We start from the raw sequence: 8,254 nt of genomic DNA on the forward strand, positions 1-8,254 counted from the left end.
AGACGCCCGCGTCCAATCAACCGCCACGCGTGAACCGAGGCCATAGGCTTTTGGGGGCCCGCGGTGCTCCGAACTTGACCCTTGGCTTCGCCGCGAAGCCAAGCACGTGCGCACCTTGGGCCCGGGGGCTACTGTCGGCGTTCTAGGAATGGGGGTCCCTAGACTTGCCTGCCTGCGGCCCGCGGTGTGGCCAAGCAGTAGGCAGTACGACCCATCTTCACCAACAAGGCACCCAAGACCCTCGCGAGGGGCCAAGACTCACGAGGCGGACGACGCAAGACCTCCTCTGGAGTGGCCTAGCTAGGCAGGCTCACGAGGATCAGAGATATCAAGGCGAGGCGAACCTCACGACGCTCTCGTGACATGAGCCATGACGATCGACACCAAGCGGGCGCCAGCGCGCGCAGTGTCCTTCTTTCCCCTTTGGTGGAAAGGAGGCAAGCGCAGCCGCGGAGTACCGAGGCCTCGGGCAAAGGTTGCCATTTCGGTGCAACGAGACCAAGATCAGGCGGACGGCGAGGCGGAGGTCATCGTGGAGCCCAAGACGGCGTCACCCTAGAGCCTTTCACAGGCGCAGACTACCTTTTGTCAGGATAGCTTGTACTAGCTGCCCCCCCTCAAATTAGTCCGCCACTGTTGGCTCCCTTCCCGCTCAATATTTGGGAAGATGACCAGGGCCTCTATAAATAGGACTAGCCACCACAATAGAGATGGGAGACATCATCAGACACGGAGAGATCTCATCAGACCCGGACAGATCTCATCAGACCCAGAGATACACACAAGTCCATACGCAGAAGAACACCTCAACCTCAGGAGGTTGTTCTTCGCCTTGTACTGTTCATCATCAGCCCAAGAGGCAATCCACCACCACCACACTGGAGTAGGGTATTACACCACAATGGTGGCCTGAACCAGTATAAACCCCGTGTCTTTCTGTGTCGTGAGTTCATCGAGTTCGTCCACAAGATCTTAGCGAGCTAGAGCGTAGATCGGTAGGAGGGAAAGACTTTGCACACACCCCAGTGTTCGAACCTTAAGAGTCTGCCGGAACCCCACATCCGACATTTACTATTGACAAAATGTAGAATAAAGGCAATATTCTTGAAGAAGAGTGTGCGGTAAACTACTTGAATTCCCCCCCATCAATATGGACAAGGCCTTTATAGAGCTTTTCTTCACTACTAATGTAAGTTTGTCCTCCTCCGGCCTTCAAACTTTGTTGTTTATATTTGGATAGCTATGAGTGCAAATGCTATTTATTTTTGTCGTCCGCATCTAATTGCTTGTTCAAAGTTTATAAAGTAGAAGTACATAAACATAAGTTTGTCCTTCTCAATTTCTGTCTTTAGTTGTACAATATAGTTCTTTATTCGTACCATGTAAATTAAACTAAATATATCAAGTTATCTTCTTTAGCACTATGTGTATGCTTGTGTTCTTGATCTGTAATCCAGTGGTGTGGTGAGACTACCAACAGCAGCACAATGTCATATCCTGCTATGTCTCAACTATGAACAATGCCATATTATGTTAATGTTATTTAAATCATGTCTCTTTATTTACCAATATGAAATGGTATAAATTGACAGTGCACTCACCATTCATGCTTATACGTTGTTTAGAACTACATCTATGCTTGTGTTCTTGATCTGTAATCATGTGGGCTGGTGAAGCTGGCCGCTCCTGCACAATGCCATTTCCTGCCGTCTTAAGTATGAACAATGCCTATTATGTTAATGCTATTTTAAACCGTGTCTCTTTATTTCTGACAAAGAAATGAGATGAATTGACATCGCTGATGCTTATACGTGCAAAACCTGTTATCTACCTACTTGTTCCTCTTTTAGGGTGACAACACTTCTGCTAGGAAGAACTGCCACAATGATAGTGAGACGAACCCATTGTTTGTCCCTCTAATACATATTCCAGAAGAGAAGGCAACACATATTGAGGGTAGGAATACAACCACAAAGTCACATCTTGATGTAGTGTCAAACTTACTCAGTGACACAAGCTTGATGAAGTCGCCGCCTAATTCTGTTCGACTTCTTCAGTCTAAAATTCAAGCAGAAATACATGCTTCCGCTCAAATACGACTGGAACTCCAATCTCTATGCAAGATTAACCATAAGTACATGATGTTTGTTGATGCTATGCAGCTTAAGTTGGTGGATATGAGCGCCAAATAAGCATAGTCTCATCAGGTTGCTAAGATGCTTGTGCTGCAGCTCCTGGGCCAGGCTAACATTTCATGAACTGTGTTGAAGTGTTGTCGGTTCTGTCTATTATTTTGTCTGCCTGTTAACTTCCACTGGTCGCGACATGCCCAGTTTATGTAATCTGCTGTCTGGTTGCCCTTTATTATCACTCGCGGCAAACTTTGATGCCGAGGGGATGTAATATGCTGTAATTTCTTCGTTGTATAGTCTAGGTTTATTCTTGGTCGGTATACTGTAATTTAGGCTGGAAGGTTCAGTGGATCTCAGTGTTGTCAGTCTTCAGGCCGGCCCGTTACTCATATGGGCCAAAACCTGGGCCTATAATCATCTTGGGCCATTAGCAGGTCTAAACCTATAGTTGTTTCCTGCCTTTAATAGGCCGAGTAAAGTTCTATCCAGTTGGGCCAGAGAATACCATGGGCTTTTAACCGGCTAAAACCTAGATTGGGTTAGCGTTGAGCCAAAAAATTCACGGGCCAATACAGGCCGAAACTGCCTAAGGCCCATGTTTGGCCCAAATAGGACGAGCAGTTAACAGGCCAAAATATATCTCGGGCCTGTTTGACCCAATAAAATTATGGGCTTTAAGCAGGCCGGTATCTACGCAGGCCATAGGCCTAAAAGTGTCATCGACCATTATCAGATGGGCTGTAAGCAGGCCAGATTCAACACGGGTTGTAATTAGGCCCAACTGTTACATGGGCATTAACAGGCCGATAGGCCAGTTGGGCTGAAATTTATCCACAAAGTCTACGGGCCGTTAAGAGGCCTAAAGTTACTTCGGACAAGAAATAGCCCAGTTTCTGCATGGGCCGTTAAATGGCCTAAGTTAAGCCGGGCCAACAACGTCCCAGATGCACCATGGGCCACTAATAGGCCGAAACTATTATCGAGCCGAACTGGTAAACGGACATTTAATAGGCTGAAATATAAACCTGTCTTATTATGGGCCCGATCCGATATGGGCCGTAACTTGGCCCAAAACATGGCAGGCTCTGAACGGGCCTTATCCGATATGGGCCGTAATTTGGACCAAAACACGGCAGGCTGTGAACGGGCCTGATCTGGTATGGGCCTCAATTTGTCCCAAAACATGGCAGTCTGTTAACGGGCCAGCCCACTAGTGTTTGAAAAAACATGATGGGCCTTTAGCTGAGCTGGCCTTTTCACCGGAATGGGCCTCTGTTGGGCAGTGCCACGTGTCGACGTATGATAGGCGCCTCCAGGCCAATGAGTGGACGACATCTGTCCGAATGGTGAGCCGACACGTGTTTCCTCCAGCCAATGAGAATTTTACATGTGGAAAATTCCCATTGGTCCGGGCTGTTAACGGGTTATCGGATCCAAAACCGGACCCGATAGCTTAACGGCGTCCCGTTACGGTGGATGCCACGTGTCGGTCACCCTTGACGAAAGCACTTCTATGACGCACGATTTATTTTCATGGAAGTGGACACTTCCGTGATGATAATTTTGGTGATGTCATGGAACACTTCTATGATAGCACATGTATGACTATCTTGATCCTGTCATAAATTTGTCATGGATGTACATGCATGACAGAAAATGTGACCTACTGTGACAAACATGTATCATCACGGAAGCATATTTTTTTGTAGTGCCACTTCCATTGGCGCCTCTCCGATGATGCGTGAGTAGCTCTTTGTAGACCTTCGGGTCTGTAGTTAGTAGCTAGATGGCTTCCTCTCTCTCATTTGATTCTCAAGACAATGGTCTCTTGGAGATCCATATGATGTAACTCTTTTGAAGTGTGTTTGTTGGGATCCGATGAACTTTGAGTTTATGATCAGATCTATCTCTTTTTACCCATGAAAGTTATTTGAGTTTCTTTGATCTCTTATATGCATGATTGCTTATAGCCTCGTATTTCTTCTCTGATATTTGGGTTTTGTTTGGCCAACTTGATTTATTTATCTTGCAATGGGAAGAGGTGCTTTGTAGTGGGTTCGATCTTACGGTGCTTGATCCTAGTGACAGAAGGGGAACCGACTCATATGTATCGTTGCTACTAAGGATAAAATGATGGGGTTTATTTCTACATAAATAGATCTTGTCTACATCATGTCATCGTTCTTATTGCATTACTCCGTTTCTCCATGAACTTAATACACTAGATGCACGCTGGATAGCGATCAATGTGTGGAGTAATAGTGGTAGATGCAGGCAGGAGTCGGTCTGCTAATCTTGGACGTGATGCCTATATAATGATCATTGCCTGGATATCGTCATGATTATTTGAAGTTCTATCAATTTCCCAATAGTAATTCATTTACCCACCGTTTGTTATTTTTCTCGAGAGAAGCCACTAGTGAAACCTACGGCCCCCGGGTCTCTTTCTTGTATTATTTGCCTTTGCGATCTATTTTATTTGCCTTTTATTTTCAGATCTATTAAACCCAAAAATACAAAAATACCTTGCTGCAATTTATTTCATTTGGCGTTCGATCTATCAATCTACTACAATTTATTCACGCCCGTTTGCCAATTTCTGGCGCCGTTATCCAAAGTGATTGGCAACCCCTTTAATACGTGGGGTTGCGAGTATTTGTTATTTTTGTGCAGGTGCAGTTTACATGTTGTTGCTTGTTTCTCCTACTGGTTCGATAACCTTGGTTTCATCATTGAGGGAAATACCCACTGCCACTGTGTTGCATCATCCCTTCCTCTTTGGGGAAATACTGACGTTGCTTCAAGCCACAATCACCTTGCAACATATACCAACTTGAAATACACATCCAAATAACCTAGAGACTTATATATGGGCTTGAGATGCATATCTAAACATCTAAACAGCCTGGAGAAATCAGGAACAAGGCCAGGCGAGAGGAAATAATCACCTGCAAGTGAACTAGCGATGCAACTTCGAGCACCATGGCCAGGGAGACAAGAGCGCAAGCAGATCCCAGCCAGGAAAAATCAATCAGCAAATCCTAGACATATCGCAAAAGACAACATAGCCCTAGATGAGCTCGCATAGATCGCAAATGAAAAAGACAATCAGAGAAGTGAAGAGCCACCTCAGCCATCTCAGAAGCCTCTCTGGTGTGCTCCCTCTCCGGTCAACTTGAGAGCTAGCCCCTCCACCACGCCACCGTCCCAACTGCGAAACATCCGGAAAGATAAGGAACACGCAAAGAAACAAAGCAGGATAAAAGACAGGAGCCGTCCACGATCGAGATAACGTTCACCTAAAGAACGGCGGAGGCGGCGTTGTCAGTGTACTAAAGGTTTGGCCCTTTGGTACCCCTTACTTGTGCACGGGCAGTTGCAGTCGCACCCGCGGCAAGGCTTGACGGGGGCAACTGGAGGCAAAATACAAGACGACCAAGATGGCCCAAGCCGGTAATCAGAAAGCAGAAGACAAGCCGGACCCCCGGCAAGATTCTTGCCAGGATGGCTCGCAAAGCCCCGCCAAGATCCTTGCCTAGATGACTTCCGAAGCACGGAGAAGACCACCGCCCTTGAGGTTGAGAGCTCTGACACCATCGACAATGTCAAGACCAAGATCAAGGGGCGCCGGCGTGGTGGCATGCAAATCTTTGTGAAGACCAGAAGGCAAAGTTCCTAGGAAAGTTCCTACCGGGGACGTTTGCGGGGCCCCGGCAAGATTCTTGTCGGGGACGATTGCGAGACCACGGCAAGGCTCCCACACGGCAAGGCTCCGCTGCCCCGCCACCGTTCCAGCACAACAACTAGCCTGCCAACCAAGCAAGCACCTGTGTGGTGGCATGCAGATCTTCGTGAAGATCCTGCCACCGCTCCAGCACAGCGGCTAGCCAGGCAGCTTGGTGTTGCATGCCTTGTCATCCTAGATGTGTGCCAAGATGGGGTGAGGCGGTTACAGATGGGACGGGCTCTGTTTTGGTCCCCAATAAAGTTAGAGGGCACGTAAGCAATGCATTTAATGCGTTTGTCCTAAGACGCCAATGATAAGCACATGCACTCTACCACTTTACACCTCCTGCATGTCTGTACACAATGTGGTTGCCCCTTGTTATAAAAGGGGGTCCAAGGCGATACAGGGGGACTTTTTCCTGCCCAGTTTCCATGCGTAGCAGCTAGCCAAAGCTCAAGAACACTGAATATGCATTGAAATTAGGACTAGGGTTTTCCGCTTCTCAGCGTCCCGAACCTGGGTAAAAATCCCTCGTGTTAATTGTTAGATCTGCTCTTTGTGCACCCCTGTTCCCTGCTAAACCGTAGAAGGGATCCACGTGATCCCATAGGTGTCATTTCCCGAACATCATTGGTGCGCCAGGTAGGGGACTTGAGGTTGTGCAAACCTGATCTAGCAGTTAGCGCGTCGGTTCCTTGATCACCATGGCTCCCATGAAGATGGCGATCACGGCGATCGGTTCATCTGTAGCCAATCGGCCTGTGCTAGCATGGACGGGCGACGATATAGGCGCTGGTGGTGGAGGAGGTACGGATCACGAACATCCATGGCGTTCTGCCGACCGAAGCCAGGCGAGCGGCATCGTCTGCGGCCGCGACAATGATCCGCATGCCGCTGGGCCCAAGGACGGAGCCGTGCTGCCTACGGGTGGCATAGCGACCTCCAAGACACCCCCGCAGGCGCTTGCACCACGGTCTTCCTAGGCCGTGTGTGATGAGCGGTGCCATGATGTTGGAGATCACAAGCGTCCCCACGGAAAGAGCCCTCTGCATCATTCTCGAGATGCGTAGGGCCAACATGCATGCCAAGATGTAGGTGGAAATGGTTCACGGCCACGAAACCAAGATGGGGCTCCTTCTAACATGGTTAGAAGTCCAAGCACCTCCCATTCCACGTGTCTGTCGCTGCCGCCTACACAAGCCAAAGCATTGGCGCGAGCGTAGCTAGTCCTCGATTTTCCACCTGTTGCAGAGAAGCAAGAAGAGTGGAGAGCTGCTATCTAGAGCCTTATTGGCCACGCCAATACAGATGGGGAGGCAGGTCCTTTGAGGCGTCGGTCCACCGAGCTGGCGCGTGCCGTTGGCGGAAAGGTCGGAGGCACTGCAACCACGGTGCACTCCCCTCCACCACGACAACACCAGTCGCCAGCTCGGCGGCTCGATGCCCGCGATGATGGATCCACGGCGTCGTCCGATCCACGAGCTCGTCGTGACCAATGTCAAGTTCTTCAGGAATGGGTCAAAGAGGATGCTTGAACTACCATCGAGCGGCAGTGGGAAGTGGGCCATCAATCCGATAGGTGTTCGGGTCCCACTATAGACAGGCCTCCGCCGGGGGATTCTGGTGACTTACCTTACGAGGTGGGTTGTCCAGCTTTCACCCGTGTGCTGCACCGATTCCAGTGTCCCACAACCGCACGTTAAAACTAGATGTCCCAGAGAAGTACGACGGAAAGACTCATCTGTCCGAGTTCTTGAGCATTTACACCATCGCGATGCAAGCCGGGGGGGGGGGCTCGGAAAGACAAGGTGCTCGCCAACTACTTCCCGTTCTGCTTAATCCCAACGTCAGGTCGTGGTTGATGCACCTGTCAATAGATTTCATCTCCTCTTGGTCGGATCTGTGCCACAACTTTGTTGGCGCCTTTACCGAAGTCCACCAAGCTCCTGGCCAGGCAAGTGATTTACATCTCATCCCCCAGAAGGATGGCGAATCCTTGCGCAAAAACATACAGAGGTTTAGCCGTGCGCAGTACAACATCCTAGATGTCCATCCTGCCACTGTCATCAGCGTGTTTCATCAGAACATGCGCAACCGCAAGATGCCTGAAGAGCTGGCACTGAACAAGGTTAGGGACGTTGAAGAACTTTATGTCTTGGCCAACAGATGTTGAGACAGTCCTGGATTAGGGGGTCTCCGGATAGTCGGACTATATCCTTTGGCCAGACTGTTGGACTATGAAGATACAAGATTGAAGACTTCATCCCGTGTCCGGATGGGACTCTACTTGGCGTGGAAGGAAAGCTAGGCAATACGGATATGCATATCTCCTCCTTTGTAACCGACCTTGTGTAACCCTAGCCCCCTCCGGTGTCTATATAAACCGAAGGGTTCT

Source organism: Triticum urartu, chromosome 1 (assembly GCF_003073215.2).
Source record: "Triticum urartu cultivar G1812 chromosome 1, Tu2.1, whole genome shotgun sequence".
Lineage (NCBI taxonomy): Eukaryota > Viridiplantae > Streptophyta > Magnoliopsida > Poales > Poaceae > Triticum > Triticum urartu.